We start from the raw sequence: 18,976 nt of genomic DNA on the forward strand, positions 1-18,976 counted from the left end.
GAGTAATTCCCTCTCACTAGCTAGAGGAAGCTTATTTCTACAGGAGGCTGTATGAGTCCCAACCTTAAATATTTAAGAGTAGTCTTTGGTTGTCCATTGGTATCCATGGGGAACTGGTTCCATGACACCCTTTAGATACCAAAATCCTTGGATAGGTAAGCCCCCTGTATACTTATACTTTACAATTAGGACGATCCTAATTGGCCTGTTGTGGAGGGGGTGACTTCTTCCTGCCCCACTGCCTTTTCTTTGCTGCCTCACTTTCTTTTTATACAAGTAAGGGCAGAGCTCCTTCCATTTTCTGCTGGGCATCCTCCCCTTGTCATTTATCAGGCTTCTCTCTTCTAGCAGAAAAAGAAAAGCTAAGAGTCAAGCTTGTGGTCTATCTGTGCACATTTCTGGATCAGCACCAGGCTCCATTCCATATCCTTATCCTTGTTTTTCTTTTTCATTTCTTTTGCACTTCGATTTTTGCCATAGTCTTTATATGTCTGTAAGCTACTTTCAATCCTTTTTTGGAGTAAGATAGGGATACCAATAATTTTTAACTTTAAAAAAGTTTTTTAAACTTTTAATTTTAGATATTTTTATTTTTAATTGACACATAATACTATGCATATGCATGTGGTACAGTCTGAGAAATAAATTTAAAAAATTTTAAGTAGATAGCTTAGCATCCCAGGTTTTCTAAGTCACTTCTGTTTAGGTTTTATGGAACAGGTTTTTGGCATGGAAAATCATGGATTCACCCTGGCTATTTCAGTCATTGATCTATGAGGAAGCCTGCTTTATTTTGTCAACTTTTCATCTTTTTTCATTTGGTCCCAGAAATAATGATAGGCCCAATAATTAAACATACACTTTCAATATAAAAGTCAGGCCCACCGAGTTGATTCCCATACAGTCTTATTCTTGTTGGAGTTTTTCATTTGCTTTTTTAAAAAAGTGACTCCAGAAGTCCTGGGAACACCAGTGCGATCCCCTTCATTGCTATAAATTTATGTCTGTTCTTTCTCTGTTGGCTCTAAAGTTTCCTACATGATTTTTGTCTTCAGCTTTGAGCAAACAGGTAAGAAGGAAATCTACAGCGTGATTAAAAGGGATTAAAAGACAGAGTCCCCAGAAGTTAAATTCTTCAGCACCAACTCTCGACTAAATGTGAACAAAATAGGACCATCCCCTCCAGCTCCTGTAGCTGTGTGTTCCACAACAACCACTCTAGCACCAGCCACCTCAGCTCTCCACTGTCCTACTTACAGACCTGAGCCAATCTAACAAGGAACACATGTTTTCTGAGTGCCTCTGGGTGCTAGGAAAATGGTTTTTAAATTTATATTCTCTAAGCAGGACTCTTTTAAAAAAGATAAAATCTTATGCTGAATTTCCATATGCAAATGGTAAAGATGGAATTGGTTGAAATGAAGTGAGGGAGACAGATGTGGCAGATGTGGGAGAAAATGCCCCTTTTCCAGCTTCTGGTTGCAGAGCTTGGAAAGTGCTTGCTTTGGGCCCCCAGGTAAGTTAGCTCCCTGTGACACAAACACACAAACACATAAATGCAGCTCAGGGAGGCGGGGCTATGTGAAAATGAGCCTTGGAGATGTGCATTAGAGATCACCATAACCCACCGCATGTATGAAGACACGTGAGGAGGAAGCATTGCATGTTGGAGAGATGATGCTATTTGTAATGGAAGGGAACAAGTAAGGGCCCTGTTGGGACAGCAAAAGACCGGAGGGTCAGATGATAAAAGACCTTTTGTGCCTTTTTAAGGAGCTGGTGTCCAAAGCTACAGAGGCATCAAATAAGGGGAAGGAGTGATATGGCCAGATTAGATATCCAATGTAGATAACATATGTGTTCTTATCATGACAATTTTCTAGCAGATAGAAGCAATGAGTCTTGTACTACAAAAAATAAGGATATTACAACAATTTTTCCAACAAAGAAATGAAGGTATTTGGCCACACCAGCTGATGTCTCTCAGAACTCGCTCATCTCCACTTGACACCTGGGATTCAGCTGCTTGTCCTAAGAGAGACTATGATTACCGTATACCACCCAATCCTGTCACCTGCTTCAGCCTGCCCTGATGAATGAGGACTGGGCTTCAGCATGACCACTGTGACATACGTGGTGGAAGTCATAGTCTGTGCCCAGGTGTGAGCCAAGCAGACTCCCAGAGGCTTCCCAGAGCAGCTTATAACACCTCAGGAACATGGTAGGTAATGGCCCAGAGAGGGACAATGAGTCAGAGAGAGAGAGAAGGCGCTGAGGTAAATTGCTCAGTCACATTCCCCACACAATGGGCTGCTACAGATTGTCCTGTAGGTGGTTGCTTTCTTCCTTGTGGGCTGAGGCCAACTTTGCATCACACCCCCTTTTATTTATTTGCACCTTCTACCAATAGAGTATGGAGGCACTGAGGTCTGGAGAGCAGGGACCAACACACACACCACCGGGCTGATGACCTCCAGGCCAGTCTGTGTGTGACAAAGGTTCATATAAACACAAGCCAGTCTGCATGAAAGAGCACTTGGGCCTTTACAGAAATGTTTTTGAGGATCCCCAAAGAGAAGGGAGTTTGCCCACACCTCAAATGGAGAAGTCCCATTTGGTACCACTTTTCCCCTACATCCCTCAGCCTACTTCAGTTAGTCAAATCCCCTCATGCCTTCATTTCCTAAGACCCTTCCTTCTGAGAGCAGTGGAGGGGATGAATTCAAATATGACATATTTGATACATGTAAGAACTTTTGTAAATGTAAATGCCACCGTGTACCCCCACCCAGCACAACCATAAAGGAAAAAATCCAAAGCAAAACAACACAACCCTTCCTTCTCAGCCTTTTGTTCACTAAACTGCAATTAATCTTTTCTTAGCTTTCCTTGCCTGACTCTGGCTAGCCTTTACAACTCCCATTTCTCATTTGTGTGTCAGTACCATCCTCTTACCACCAGAGGATACATTCTAAGGCCCCCAATGGACACCTTACGTATACTATGCTTTTTCCTATGTCTACATATCTATGCTAGCTTAATTTATAAACTAGGCCCAGTAAGACAATGACAACATTAATAATAAACTAAAGAATTATAATGAAATACTTGAATAAAAATCGCCAGAATCACTATTCTTGTACTCTGTAGGTCATTATCAAGTAAAATAAGGGTTATGTGAACACAAGCACTGTGATCCAGAGACCATGGATCTGATAAACAAGATTGCTACTGACTAATGCGTGGGTATCATATACAGTATGGATACACAGGCCAAAGGGTTGGTTCGTGTCCCAGGTGGCGATGGAGCAAGACTGCATGAGGTTTATCATGATATTCAGAGTGTCATGCAAGTTAAAATGTATGTATTGTTTATTCCTATGATTTTCTATTTAATATTTACAGACTGCAGTTGACTTTGGAGTAACTGAAATTGAAGAAAGCAAAACTGTGGATAAGGGGGACTGGACTATCATTTATTTCCACCCACATCTAAGAAAGGCCTCCTATAAAACTGAGGGATTGCTTCTCCTTAGGATGGTGACAGAGGGCTACCATTGGTAAGAATGGTAATTTAACATTGTTATTTCAAGTCTCTAGGTGTTGATCACTTAATATTATTATCACTGCTATTATTGTTAGAGTCTGCCCACACTGTTCTACCCAATTAGAACTTGAGACCTGTGGGCATGCCAGAAAGAGGCTGGCAAGGTGTGAGGGAAAGGTCTGCAAACCAGAGCATGCTCAACTGGTGCACAGAAGGGCAAGTCAGGGCAGGCCCAGCTGTGCGTCTCAGGTGTCGGAGCCCAAGGTCCCTGCTCAAGGGCTGCTCCCTCCGAGCTGCACACAGGGGCAGGGGGTGTGGCCCACTCCACCCCATTGCATTGATTCACCTGACTCTTGAGAGGAAGGATGTGGTTCTGATCAGTCAAGTGGATAGATCCAGCTCTGGTCACTTATAGATATGGCAGCAAGTGGCCATCCTGAGTCATGCTAGGCAGTGGCCTCCTTGCTGACACACGTGAAGGCTGCTCTTGGACGAGAAGTGCCCTGCTTATTTTTTGCAGAACACAGGCCTGTCTCCCATGAGACCATGCCTCTTAAATGACTAACAGCTGTTTTTCCTCCTCAAAGTCCATTTTCCTGTGACAAAAGCAAATATTAATACAAATGAGAGAAGGCAGAGGACTGGGCCTAAGGCTGGCCAGGGAAAAGCACCGGAGCCCATCTGAAAGACACACTAGAAGCAAAAGGACTGGGGTGTGACCCAAGTGGTAGAGCAGAGGCCTAGCAAGCACTGAGTTCAATCTCCAGTATCGTCAAAAGAAAACCAAATGTAAACAAGAAACAAAACAAGACTCCAGCTGTGGAAAAGGATGAAGCTGAGGACAAGGATGGGAAGGAGAACTGTCCCTGCGTGTCTGGGATCCAAGGCCTCCTTCCAAGTATAAGTCCCTTAAGGGGAGTGGCCCAGAGGGGACAGAGCAGGACTGTACAATGACCTTGGCACTCTATTTATTTTCCAACTGCCCTCTCAGTCTGGTTCCCTCCTCACCACTGGACTCACACAGGCCTGAATACATTGCTTTGGAGAGCTGTTTGTTGTGAATGGTCATCCTTGGTTTGGTGAGTGAGGCTGGCTCTCATGGACACCACGTAGCAGCCTCAATGACCATGGTACTATGACACCAGGGTTCACAGTTCTTGAAACCGGGTGAAGGCAGTTTATTTCCAGTAACAAGGAAGGCCTAAAACGTGAATTGCCCTAGCAGCAGGGTGCACAGCAAAGGCCAAGGACTGGCAGCAACTTGTCCTAAAATTCTGAGGCAGGAAACAACTATTCCCTACTACACAGAAAGAGCTGGGCCACACATTGCACCAAGACCAGGTAGGACAAGAACTGTCCCTTTGATCACCTCGGTTCTCATCAGTTCCTTAGTGAGAATAAACTTGAAGACAGATTCTAGAACTTGTTGTGTACATACAGCCAGCCCTTTGTGTTGGCGGGTTCCATATGCACAAATTGGACTAAACATGAATCAAAAATGCTTCATCTTGCATGGACTTCTTTCTTGTCATTGCACCCCAAACACTACAGTATAAAAACTATTTATACAATATTTGTATTATATTAGGTATTATAGTAATCTAGAGATGATTTAAAGTATACAGGGGAAAGTGTGTAGTTTTTATGTAAATACTGTACCATTTTATGTGAAAGACTTGAGCATCTTTGATCTTAGTATCTGTGGAGGGGGGTGCTCCTGGAATAAATATTCCAGGGATACCAAGTAAGGACTATACTTTATAGCTTATTGTATGTAAGTAAACTCCTGATTATGATTCTATAGAATTGATTTAACCATTTTAGAAAAATGTTATCTCCATAAGTGCTGAGTTTATAAAACTTGCTAAGGATGTCTGAAACTAAGCAAACCCTACATTATTAATTTTTAGTTTTGAATAAATAATATATTCATGTATGCAGACATAAAATCCATACAAAATGCTATTTATTAAGAATACATTTTTTCTTGATAAATATTAGCTTTATTGTAATTCTCCAGATATTTCCTGGGCAAGACAATTTATTAAGCATTCTCAAAGTGGGTGTGGTGGTTCATGCCTGTAATCCCAGCACTGTGGAGACTGAGACAGGATACCAATCTGGGAGTTCCAGGCCAGCAGGGCCACATAGGGAGACCCTATCTCAAAAAAAAAAAAAAAAAAAGAAAAAAGAAAAAGAAAAAAGAAACAAAAACAAGATTAAGGTGTCATAGAGTGTTGGTAGATAGTGGTAGAGTAAGGGTATGGCAGACTACTGGCAAAGATGGCTACAATAATTCCTCTCATTTCTGTGTGCACATCTCCTTATGGTGACTTTGTCACTTCTTTATCAAGAGGTGAGTTTACCTGTCCACCCTTGGAATCTGGGCTGGCTTGGGACTTGCCTTGGATGACAGAACAATGAAGAAGGGGTGTTGCTGGACTTCTAAGGCTTCAGAAGGCCTTGCAGGTCCTCTCTGTTCAAACCCTGAGTCTTCATAGGAAGCAGCTTGGCCTAGCCTCCAGGGGATGAGAGAGCTGGAGAGGGACAGCCAGCACCTAGCTCAGGTGAGGAGGCTCTCTTGGACCTCCTCTGCCCTCAGTGGAGCTGTGAATGATCCCAGGAGAGAAGACAAGAAGGCCAAGCACAGCCCATAGGTGTAAGCCACTGGCACTCGCCTGGAAGTGATTTAATTTTGATATTCATTTATTCAACCAGAAAAATCCTTTCTCTGAGGTCTTTTCATCATAAACATTTTTCTCCACTTGATGCTCATGGCAACTAGATTTTACATGCCATGTTAACTAGTAAATTCATGTACAGACAACCTGTCATCTTGCTCTATGAACCATTAATGAAAGCATCAGCATTAGCGTGATGACAGCTTATGATTAACATGATGGGCTTATGATTTGACACACAACAACTACAGTTCCTTAGCATCATAGTGTTTAAATTTTAAAATTCCTTGATGGTAATAACCTCAAGCCTATTACACTCATAGGAATCCTCTCTGTGACATACAAAACTGTAGGTTGTTCATCTTGTGCCTGCAAACTTCTGAGGACAACAGGCATCCTCATTCATTGCTAGGTGACCTTTATTACTAGAGAGTGTGGATGGATTATTTCATGGCAGGACAAGGTGGTGATTCACTCTGGAGCCTTTAGGGACGTCCCTGACTAGCTAATCCTTCATGTTGCTAACAGGTGAACTTTATTTTTCCACACATTTTAGCAGAACTGAGTGCTTAATGCCAGGCACTTCTAATACAGGGGAAGAGGCATTTCTTTCTGTATTTTGAACAAAGAACCAAGGACTCCTTGTGGCTGTTCCACTCTACCTTTGTGGTCTGGAGGAGATAGACTCAGGACATGGGGGAGCTTCCTCTTGGATGGATGTGATGTCTGTTTCTCTCCCTCTTATTTACAGAGGTCCCTCTCCAGTGTGGAACAGAGGGCTTCAGGTTCCCTAGAAAGAGCTGTACTGGTGGGTGTGTCCAGTTCTGGGGATCGGTATTTGGAAGTCCAACTGATGACTATAGAAGGCACATCATCCAATACCACGTTATAGTCTGACATCCCAGCCTTATTGGTTTTTTTTGTCTTGGAAGATGTCACTCATCAGGCCCCTCAAGACCAACAACATATATTTCTATACCAAAACATCTAATAAAAGTTGCATAGCTGTGCCAATTTGCGAAACAAGTTAGATTCAGCCCCCTGGGGCTGCTTCTCAGTTCTCCCTTGCTGGACAACTTCATTTCCCATCCCCACATCAGTTATTCCAAATCTGACCTAACTACTTTACCACCATTCACAACCTTGTCCCTCCCACCTCAAAGGGAAAGTGAATGAGGGCAGAGAGGGCTCCACTCCCTCCTTCCTTCTATGGGAGTTTCTCCTAGGAAAATAGAGAAAATGAGAATTCAGAGCTATTTCACTAGGAAGGAGAAGAAAAGACCAAACCTCGCCATGTGATGATCTCAGTTACAATTACAGTGCATGAGAAAAATTAAACAAAACTGTGGGCAAAATAAAAACGAGGTTGGAGAAAAAAACAATCAAAAAGGAGAAGAGAAAAGCCTAAACAGAATTCAAGCCAGAGTCTTAAACTTAACAGAAAGGTTAGTTTTCTTAGCTACTTTTGGTAAGAAGGTTAATAACTCTTCTGGAGTCTTGCATTTTTCTTGGAAAGGAAAGAAAACGTAGTATCTTTATGGCAAGGTTCATAGTGAGTGGGAATTCCCATAACAAAGGACAAATTAACAAAAGCAATGCATAACAAATTTATTTAGTGTAAGTTTTAAGTGATACAAGAGCCTTGAGACATGAAGATCTAGGGAAAATTGTATTTAAAAAATTTCTAATTGACACATTAAAATGATGCATATTTATGGGGTACAGTTTGATATAATTTTTGTGATACTGGGGTTTGAACTAAGGACCTTGTGCTTGCTAGTCAAAAGCCCTATCACTTGAGCCATGCCCCCAGCTTGTTTTTGCTTTCATTTATTTTTTTGCTTTATTTATTTTTCAGATAGGATCTCACACTTTTCCCTAGGGCCAGCCTCAAACTGCTCCCCTCTTATCTCCACCTCCCAATTAGTCAGAAACAAGCTTACGCAGCTTGTTTATTTGAGGAAGTGTCTTGCTAAGTTTTTTTGCTTGGGCTGGCCTTGAACCTTGATATTTCTATCTCCATCTCCTGAGATGCTAGGATTATAAGCATGAGCCACCATGCCCAATCAGTGTAATAATTGATACATATATACAAGGTATGATGACTAAATTAAAGTAATTAGCATTTCTATCTCCTTAAGCATTTATCATTTTTTTATACTGAGTCTTCAAACTCCTCTCTTTTAGACACTTACAATATATAATAAATTGTTGTAAACTGCAGTCACCCTTCTATGCTTGAGAACACAGCAGAACTTATTCTACCTATCTAACTCTATCGGGGTACCCACTATCCAACTTTCCTTATTCCACCCTATCTTTCTGAATCCACACATCTACAACCAACCGATTTCTGACAAAATGCTCACAGCATACAGTGGTGACAGGACAGCCTTTTAAATAAATGGTTGTGGAAAAACTGGAGAAGAAAGTAATACCTATCTCTCACCATAAACAAAAATAAACTCAAAATGGGTCAAAGACCAATGATGAAAATATGAGGAGAAAATGTTGGGAAAAACACATCAATACATTAGTATAAGCAGTGATTTTTTTTTTTTGGACAAGATCTCTAAAAAGCAAAAGTCGACAAAAGGGATTATATTAAAGTAAGAAGCTTCTGCACAGCAAAGGAACAATCAATGAAGAGATGGACAGTCTGCAATAATGAGAGAAAGTATTTGCATATAATACATCTTATAAGGCGTTAAATCCAAAATGTATAAGGAAATCAAGCAACTCAATAGCAAGGAAAAAAGTAATCCAATGAAAAATGGGCAAAATCCTGAATAAACATTTCTCAAAAGAAGACACAGTAATGGCCATCAGGTCCAAGAAAAAATATTTAGCATCACTCATCATCAGGAAAATGCAAATCAAAACCGCAATGACAGTGAGAATGACTGCTGCTATAAAAATTAAAGCTAACAAGTTTTGGTAAGGGAGTAGAGAAGAGAAAACCTTTGCACACTGTTGGGAAGAATGTAAGTAGTACAACCAGCATGGAAAAACAGCCTAGAGGTTTCCTCAAAAAAGCTAAAATAGAACTATCATAGGGTTTGGCTATCAGACTACTGGGTATGTATCTACAGGAAATAAATCAGTATGTCAGAGATCCCTTCCCTCTTATGTTTATTGCAGCACTATTCACAGTGACCATCGTGTCTATCAATAGATGAATGGATAAAGAAAGTGTTGTATATACAATGGAATACTATTTAGTCATAAAGAGGAAGGAAATCCTCGTTGCTGACATACTTATTGCATGGACATACACAATTTTTGATCTGTTTATCTCTTGAACATTTAAATTGTTTTCTGTTGTGCCTATTGTGGCTAAAACTGCTATGAATATTAGTATTCAAGTATTTGGACACTGGTTTTTGCTTCTCTTGGAGAAAATACTCAGAAGTGAAATTCTTGGGTCATGTGGTATGCCCACGCAATAAGTGCCAAGTTACTGATGCATGGATGAATCTCAAAAATATTCTGCTGATAAAAATAGAACTGCCATATGATCTAATGATACTGCTCCTGGGTGTCTACCCAAAGGAATGTAAGACAGGGTACAGTACAAACACCTGTGCACTGATGTTCACTGCAGCACTATTCACAATCGCCAAGCTCTGGAAACAACCAGGTGCTCTATGGCTGAGGAATGAGTCAAGAAAATGTGGTAGACACAATGGTGTGTTACTCAGCCATAGGGAATAATGACATGTGGTTTGAAGGTAAACAGATGCAATTGGAGAATATCATGTTAAGTGAAGCAAGCCAGGCTCAGAAAGACAAAGACCGCATGTTTCCCTCATATGTGGAAGAAAGATCCAAAGATAAACATACACACAAAACCAAGTATGATCATATACAAACTCAGATGTAGAACATGTTTGTAATAGAGGAACTACTTATGGAACTCGGGGAAAGAGGGAAAGTAAAAGAGAATGATAGAGCATCAACAATATTGTAAAACGTAAGATGTGAAGGTAGAGGATATAAGGATGTGTATTGAAATCTGTTAAAAAATGGGGGTGGGAGGTAAAGGGGTAAGGGAGAGTAATGGAAGGGGTTGAATGGATCAAAATAAAAAACACCCATAGAGGGCATACATTGAGACACCCCTTTGAATGTCAACTTAAATATTAATAATGAAAAACAGGGCAGTAAAATTAAGGTACAGTGTCTGGGGGAGGTAATATTGGGAGGGGGAGGGTGAATGAAGGAGATTAAGGTGACAGTATATAGTAGATGGACTTCATATACTATATAAAACTGAACTAAGAAAACTTTTGCAATTGCTTTAAGCGAAGTGAGGGGGCTGGGGGAGAGATGATGGGGGAAATGTAACTAATATACAATATAATTCTAATTGGAATTGTCACCATGAACTCCCCCCTGTATAATGAACATATCCTAATGAAAATTATTAAAAATATTTTATGCTGAGCAAAAGAAGTCATAAAAGAGTACACACTGTATGATTCTATTCATATGAAACTCAAAAATAGAAAAAAAATCTAATCTATAGTGACAGGAAGCAGATGGTCAGAAGGGAATTTTTTAGAGTGATGGAAATGTTCTATATGATATAGTGGTAGTTTTGAGGCAGGACAGATAGATGAGACAGGGAAATTGTATTATTTTAATAAATATTTAAAAGGGCCAGACTCAGACATTCATTTTTCAACTACAGCTTGTCCTCATGGCTACAGTATTTAGGAACCATTTTAGTAGATTTTATTTAATAACTTGTAGGATCAATTGTATTTTTAGATTTTTCTCATTTGTAGCAAACTAGACAGATCAACAACAGGACTGGGGAGTGAGTGACTCAAGTGTTAGAGCTCGTGCCTAGCAAGTGTGAGGTCCTGAATTCAAACCCAAGCACCCCTAAAAAATATAATAAAACTTTGGAGACAGTAAGAACAGTTTCAAATTCATTTCATGAGGCCAACATCACTGTCACCTAAGCCAGACAAACACATTACAAGAAAATAAAAGGTACAGGCCAATATCTCTGATGAACATAGATGTAAAACTCCTTAACAAACACTCACTAGCAAGACAAATTCAACTATATACCATGGCCACACAGAATTCATCCCCGACATGCAGGAGTGATTCAGTATACAAAAATCAATTGTGCACCGAATGATGGATTAAAAAAATCATCTCCACAGTTGCAGAAGAAAACATTTGACAAAATCAATGCCTTTTCATGTTACAAACAACACACTAGAACCAGAGGGAAATTACCTCAACATAATAAAAGCCCACATCTAACATCATACACAATGGTGAAACACTGAAGTTTTTCCATTAAGAACAGGAATGAGGAATGTAGCAGAGTGGTAGAGCACTTGTCTACTATGTGCAAGACCTTGGGTTCAATCTCCAGCACCATAAAAAAAAAAATAGGAACAAGGCAAGGATCCTGACACTTCTAGTTAACATAGTAGTGCTCCTAACCAGAGCAATTAGGCAAGAAGGAGATAAAAGTAATAGGAATAGGAAGAAGTAAAATAGTCCCTGTTTGCAGATGATATGATTTTTATTTAGAAAATTCTAAAGACTCCACCAAGACACTGTTGGATATAATACACACATTAATAAAATTTCAGGACACAATCAGCAGTGAGGCCTGGGTTTGATTCTCAACAGCAAAAAATATATAAGCAAATAAATTGAACTTCTAAGCACTAAAACTATCTGAAAAGGAAATTAGGAAACTATCCCATTTATAATAGCATAAAGAAGAATAAAGATGCTTGAATTAATTTAACTAAGGAAATGGAAGGCTTATATACTGAAAACTACAAAATATTGATGAAAGATTAAAGACACAAACAAATAGGAAGACACTTTGTGTTCATGAATTGGAGGACTAAATATCATTAAAATGTCCATACCACCCAAAGTGAACTATAAATTCAAGGCAATCCCTATGAAAATTCCAGTATTATTTTTTACAGAAATAGAAAAAACAACTGTAAAATTTCTACAGGACCACAAAAGACCCCAAGTAACCAAATCAATCTTGAGAAAGAACAAAGCCGGAGACCTCATAGTTCCTGATTTCAAAATATAAGACAAGTATACAGCAATTAGGTTACCATTTTATTTATTTGTTTATTTCCATGCTTAGGATCAAACCTACAGCCTATGAATGCTAAGGCAAGAGCTCTACCAATGAACTAATCCCCAGCTTGCTATAGCAATTAAAACAGTATGATACTGATGTAGAAGCAGACATCTAGACCAACAGAACAGAATAAAGAGTCTAGAAATAAATCTGTGCATACGTGGTCAACTGATTTTTTTAACAAGAGTGCCAAAGATAAATACATAATGGAGAAAGGACAGTGTCTTCAGCAGTCATGTTAGGAAACCTGAATAGCCACATGTGAAATGGCAAAATTGTCCCTTATCTTACACCATAAACAAAAGTCAACTCAAAATTAATTAAGTACTTACACCTAAAACTTCTAGAAGAAAACACAGGATAAAACTTTATGACACTGATATTGGCAATACTTTTTTGTGGGGTGGGTAGGACTGGGGTTTGACTCAGGGCTTTGTGTTTAGAAAGTCAGTGCTCTACTGATTGAGCCACACCTCCAGTCCATTTTACTCTGGTGATTTTGGTGATGAGGGTCTTGTGAACTATTTACCCAGGGTGACCTTGAACTGTGATCCTACAGATTTCAGCCTCCCAAGTAGCTAGGATTATAGGTGCGAGTCACGTGACTAGCAATGATTTTAGTGATCTTGTATATGACACCAAACATATACGCCACAAAAGAAAAACTAGAGAAATGGTACCATATCAAACCAAAAAACTTTTATCCAAAAAAAGAAATAATCAACAGAGTGAAAAGGCAACCTACAGAATGAAAGAAAATATTTTCATAGATCTGATAAGGAGTGAATTCTCAAAATATATAACATAACCCAATTGATAAATTAGCTGTCTATCCACTTATTATTTTATTTATTAGTTGGGTTACTAAGCAATTCAATCAAATAATCCAGTAAAAAAATGGTCAAAGAAACAGCAAGATGACAAACACCAAAAACAAACAAAGAAATAATCCACAAGAACAACAATCCAGGCAAGTCTTGTAGAAAGCGGAGCCCTGTACACTATTGTGGAAATGCAATATGGTGCCGTCTCCATGCAAAATAGTATGGAGCTTCTTCAAACAACGGAAACTGGAACACCATATGATCCAGCAACCTGAGTTCTGGGGATTTTTCCAAAGGAATTAAAACCAGGGGCTCAGTGGTAGAGCACATGCTTAGTTAGAACGCGTGAGGTCCTGGGTTCAATGCAAGCAGTGAGACTTGAAAACAGAATCTCAAAGAGACATTGCCACTCTGTGTTCATGGCGGCCCATGTCACAATAGCCACATCTGGAAGCCACCTAAATGCCTCCTGATGGATAAATAGATGTTTTAAAAATGTGGTGTATGCATGCAATGGGATATCATTCAGTCTTAAAAGTCTAGGAGGAAGTCCTGCCAGAGGATAGAGGAGGCCTCAAGAACATTACATAAGTCAGCCACAGGGACAGAAACTGCATGATTTCCCTTATATGAAGTATCTAAAATCAAACTCAGAGAAGCAAAGAATAGGGTGGTGGGTGCCAGGGGCTCAGGGTGGGTGAAATGGGGAGTTGCTCACCGACAGATATAAAATTTAGGTTGTGCAGGATGAGTAAGTTCTAGAATGGTGTGTGCCTACAGTTGCACACTTAAAATCTGTTTTAGGTTATATTTCATGTCAGGTACTCTTTACACAATAAAGTTTAAAATAAAAGTAAAAAAATAAAAAAAAATGATACCATGCATGAGGCCCTGGTTCAATCCTGACCACTCCGAAAAAAGTTTAATAAAAATAAATAAAAATGATACAGTGAGAAAACAGTTTATGATATATTTCAAAGAATTTAGATGCAAAATTCACACGCCTCAGACAGTTCTTGGCTTTATATCACAAATTATATGGAAAAATATATGAGTACTAAATCCTGAGTAGAAAAGCACCCGAAATTTAAACAGATTAATTCTATTCAGGGTCTAAACAATAGGACAGCTATAGTGGTAGCAATAAAATTGAGTAATACGTGTTCCTGAATATTTATGCAATGATTGTTTTTTCTCTTAATCACCAACTCAGTGTTTAATTTATTAAACATTAAATTTGAGTGTTTAATAACTTTTTTCACACCTGGGGGTTTTGTTTGCAGATATTCTGTTTTTAAAATTATTCCAAATTTCAAGACTAATTGACAAATCCTAACACCCTCTTCCTAGCTCTTCTGAATTCTCTCAGGTATGAGGTTGAGGAAGAAAACAGCTCAGCCCAATTGTCTCTTCAAATAAGACAATTTTTCTTTTTCGTTTTAATCTAGGATTGTTAACACACAGGAAGAGAAGAAAAATCAGTTACAAACCACCTGGTTTTGTTTTTCTGCCTTTTTTGTTTTTCACTTTTTTGAGACAAAATCTTACTCTGTAGCTCAGGCTAGTCTCAAACTCTTGATCTTCCTGTCTCAGCTCCACAAGAGCTGGATTTGCAGGCCTGCCATACCTAGCCAGGTCTCTTGCTTTTTTTTTTTTTTTTTTAATAGTAGTTTTGTTTTTAGGAGAAGGACCTAAAGTTTTCTTATATTGATATAAAACTATACAGCTTAATATGTTTTTAAAATATATTTTGGTTTTGTATTAAGAGGAATACAAAACATGGTTGGGAAGAAGAGTAAGATAAAGAGACAGGATTCAAATTCACCTCTCAGGAAAGGGCAGGCAACACATATCCAGAAAATGAGGCCTGAAAAACAGCAAAGTTTAACCTGGAGACAATCATTTTCTCTCCCCATCTGGACACATACCTTAGAAACTTAATGTTGTGTTGCGTTAGTACAGACCTCAGCACAAGTATCAAAACCATCCAGATCCAAAAGAATGTAAGAGGGAAGACAGGTCTGCCCCCCAGTGATGAAATTGCAAGTCTGTGACTCTGCTCTTTCTCCTCACCCAGGAAGATTAACCTATCTTTAATCCTTAAATCAGGAAATCCAAAAGTAGCCATGACTCTAGGTCAAGTCCTCAGTAAAATTGTGAGGGAGGAAAGAAAATACTGAAGTCCTTTTGTCTTCAATTGGATACCTCATCCAGGGGCAAGTCAAGCCCCAGTGCCCTATGAGGCTGGAGGTGGGGGTGACAGAGGGGACTTCCAGCTTCTGTTCTGTCACATACATCTGGAAGTAAAGAGTGGATTCACAAATTTTTAGGGGACCTTTAGAGACAGCTACAGCTGAAAAGTGGGAATGATAACAATGGTACTATATTATTGATCTTACTGATAAGATTTGCTGCATTAAAATATATAAACTATTTAAAGTGCTTGGCATTAATAAGCACTCATTGGATATTATTGGCTACTTTCCCTGCCTTTGTCTGTGGTATTGGGATTTGAACCCAGGGCTTCACACTTGCTAGGTTGACACTCTACTGAATTAACCATGCGTCCAGTCATTTTTGCTTCTGCTATATTTTTGAGATAAGGCCTCACTTTTTGCCTGGGCCAGCCTAGACCTTATCCTCCTATTTTATGCTTCTCTCTGTAGGTTGGATGACAGGTGTATACCACTACACCCAGCTATTTTCCTTTTGAGATGGGGTCTCATGAACTTTTTTGCATGGGCTGATCTGGAACTTCCATGTTCCTGATCTCAGCCTCTCAAGTAGCTAGAATTATAGGCTGTTGGCTACTCCTCTTTCATGGCACTCGGTCTTTCTTACCCCTGAAATAAGCCTGGTCTGTGTGTTTTAGACAATAGAATGATGACAGGAAGATATAGCTTCAGCTCAGGAAAGAGTCAACAGACTCTGAAAGGGAAGTACATATTTGGGAGAAGTGTCAAGTGGAGAGTATATGGATGAGATGATTCCTAAGGTCATCGTTAGTCAGTTTTCCATTACTATAACAAAATAACTGAATCAATTTATAAAGAAAAACATTTATTTTGGCTCAGAGTTTTGGAAGTCCTAGCCCATAATGGTTTGCTGCATAGTGCATTGTAGTGGGCGTGACAAAACCAGTTACCTCATGGCCAGGATGGAAAGGAACAAGAAGAAGGGAATAGGGTGCTACAATCCCCTTTGAAGGCATACCCCAGAGACCTAAGGATCTCCCACAAGGCCCCATCTCTTCAAAGTTCACTGCCTTTGGATAGTGCTAGCCAGGGAACCAATCTTTTAACAATGGGTCTTTAGGAGACATATGAAATCTAAACTGTAGCAGTTGCCCATGACTAAGCCAGGAACCCTCAGTAGGAGATCTGAAGACGCAGTCATCCTGTACCCTGCTGGAGCCACAGTCACGTTGCAATCACTCCACTCTCTAGCTTCTTCCTTCTTGCAGTACTCAGCCAGGCTCAGAGCAAGCATATGAAAAATACCTTCAGCTTGCTTGGTAAATCAATAGTGCTGGTGATGATCCTCTTTACTGAAGGACAGGAAGAAACCTGTGATTTGCTCTGGGGTAGGAGGCCTCACTATTGCAAAGCAGGGTGCCTGGTGAAGTGATTATAAAGACATGGTTGTATTGCTTTGGAAAGGAGATGATAAGTCACCCTGGAGGTGCTTTCATTATTACGGAAAAATCACTATGGTGGCTTCTATGCTTGATGGACAGCTGCCTTTGGGGCACAGCAGGGCAGCCTCCAGTGATGCCTGATGAAAGCCTCTGCTCAGTAGGCTACAACCTCCCACCAGGCATATATGAAAAAGGATTCCCAAATGAAATCATGTCTTTCTCACATTGCAGAAACATCTCTCCAGGACCCAGAGCCATCCCCAAGAGTGTTACATCAAAAGAATTAGACCTCTGTCCCTAAGGACAGAATCTCGGCTCTGATAATGACCAGCCCACAGCACAGCTGGCTGAATGTCGTTTACATAATCAACCCTTTGTTGTGTTCACTTCTCTGACTCTACTGAGCTCCTAAACTCCCCCGCCCTCTGAAAAACACAAATCAGGATGGAGCTCAGCTGTTTCTCCTTCTGCTAGGCATTTTCAAAATATCTGCTGCATTTCTAAATCTTTCCTTTTTCTTTTTTGAGACAGAATCTTACTATGTTCTCCAAGCTGACTTCAAACTCCTGGCTCAAGTGGACCTCCTTCCTCAGCCTTCTGAAAAGCAGGAACAACGGAAGTGTGCCATCATGCCTGGCTCAACTTCCTGATTTCTAATCTTTGTGTGAGATGTTTCTACAATGTGTGTGGTGTCCTGTGAGGTGCCTTAAAGTGTGACCTAGGATAACCCTCAGCTTGACGGGACTAAAGTCTCAAGCCAACAGAACCTTAGACTCAAGACTGAGAGCCACATGGTCTACAATTAAGAGTGAGGGATGCTTTTTATGAAATTATAATAACATTGGAATAAAATAGTAAAGCCCGAGAAGACACAACTAAGTTGAATCAAGATTCAAGACTACTAGTCCCATCAACTTCAAAAAGCCCTTAAAAAACCGTCCTCATTGACTGGTCGAAGAGATAAATTTGAGCCTCCTGTCTCCTTGTCTGTTAGCTTACAATAGAATTCTTTGTTTATTCACAAAGACTAGTGTCAAAATATTAGTTTTTATGTGCATCAGACAGCTAGCCCTTTCTTGGTATCACTAACACCTTGGCTTGAGGAGCTGGCAGTGAAGCAATGGAGCAAGCAAGGGATCACTTCCACCCAAGACCCACTACAGAACAACACATGCCAGACGTGAAAGTGCAAGTCAGACTCAGGACAGTTCATTGAGCAGTCAAGAGTGTCAGTTTTACCCAGGGCATCTCAACAGCAGCAGGTATGCATGGTGGAATTCTAGGCATTCTTAGCTGGGACATCAAGAGATGATTGAAGCAGCACGGAACATTGAAATTGCTGATGACAAGCAAAAGTCAGGCAGTGCGACACAGACGCAATCCACCATTTTCCAGAAAACATTAAAAAGAGTTGTCTTTTGCGTTAGCCTAAGTAGGTCTTTGGGGAGGCAGTGCGAAATTTGCATAGAGGAAACTTTTCCTGGGAGGAGAGGCTGTGATTCTTTACTTTTAAGATTCAATGTGAGATCTAAAAGGTTGAGGGCATTCCAAATGATAAACGCTAAAAAGAAAGCACCAAGGATTCTGATGTGCCTGAGGAAGGGTGGGGATCTACTCTGGTGATCCTGGCTCAGGTGTCATATTTTCAAAATGTAAAAATCGTGTGAGTGTGAAATAAAAGAGTTGCAACCTTGTGACCCTGGCAGAGTTCTCTTGACCAAACTGGATCAACAAGAATGTCACTGGGGAAGAGAAGAGAATAAGAATACATATGGAAGTGTGAGGGATCCAAATTACTCAAAACAAACCTGAAAAAAACTCAACAAATTTGGAAGATTCATATTTCCTGATTTCAAAACTTACTACAAAGCAGTGGTAACCAAGATGGTGAAGTATTGGCTTAAAGACAGACACATAGACTGATGGTATAGAATTAAGCATGTCATAATACCAGCTACTCAGGAGGCTCAGGCTAAAGGATCAGACTGAAGTACGTAGCATAGCAAGACTGTCAAGAGAGAGAGAGAGAGAGAGAGAGAGAGAGAGAGAGAGAAAGAAAGAGAGACAGAGACATAGAAATGGCCAATAAGGCCTTGAAAAATGCCCAGCATTATTAGGTACTAGAAATATGCAAATCAAAACCAT

This window comes from Castor canadensis, chromosome 4 (genome assembly GCF_047511655.1).
Source record: "Castor canadensis chromosome 4, mCasCan1.hap1v2, whole genome shotgun sequence".
NCBI lineage: Eukaryota > Metazoa > Chordata > Mammalia > Rodentia > Castoridae > Castor > Castor canadensis.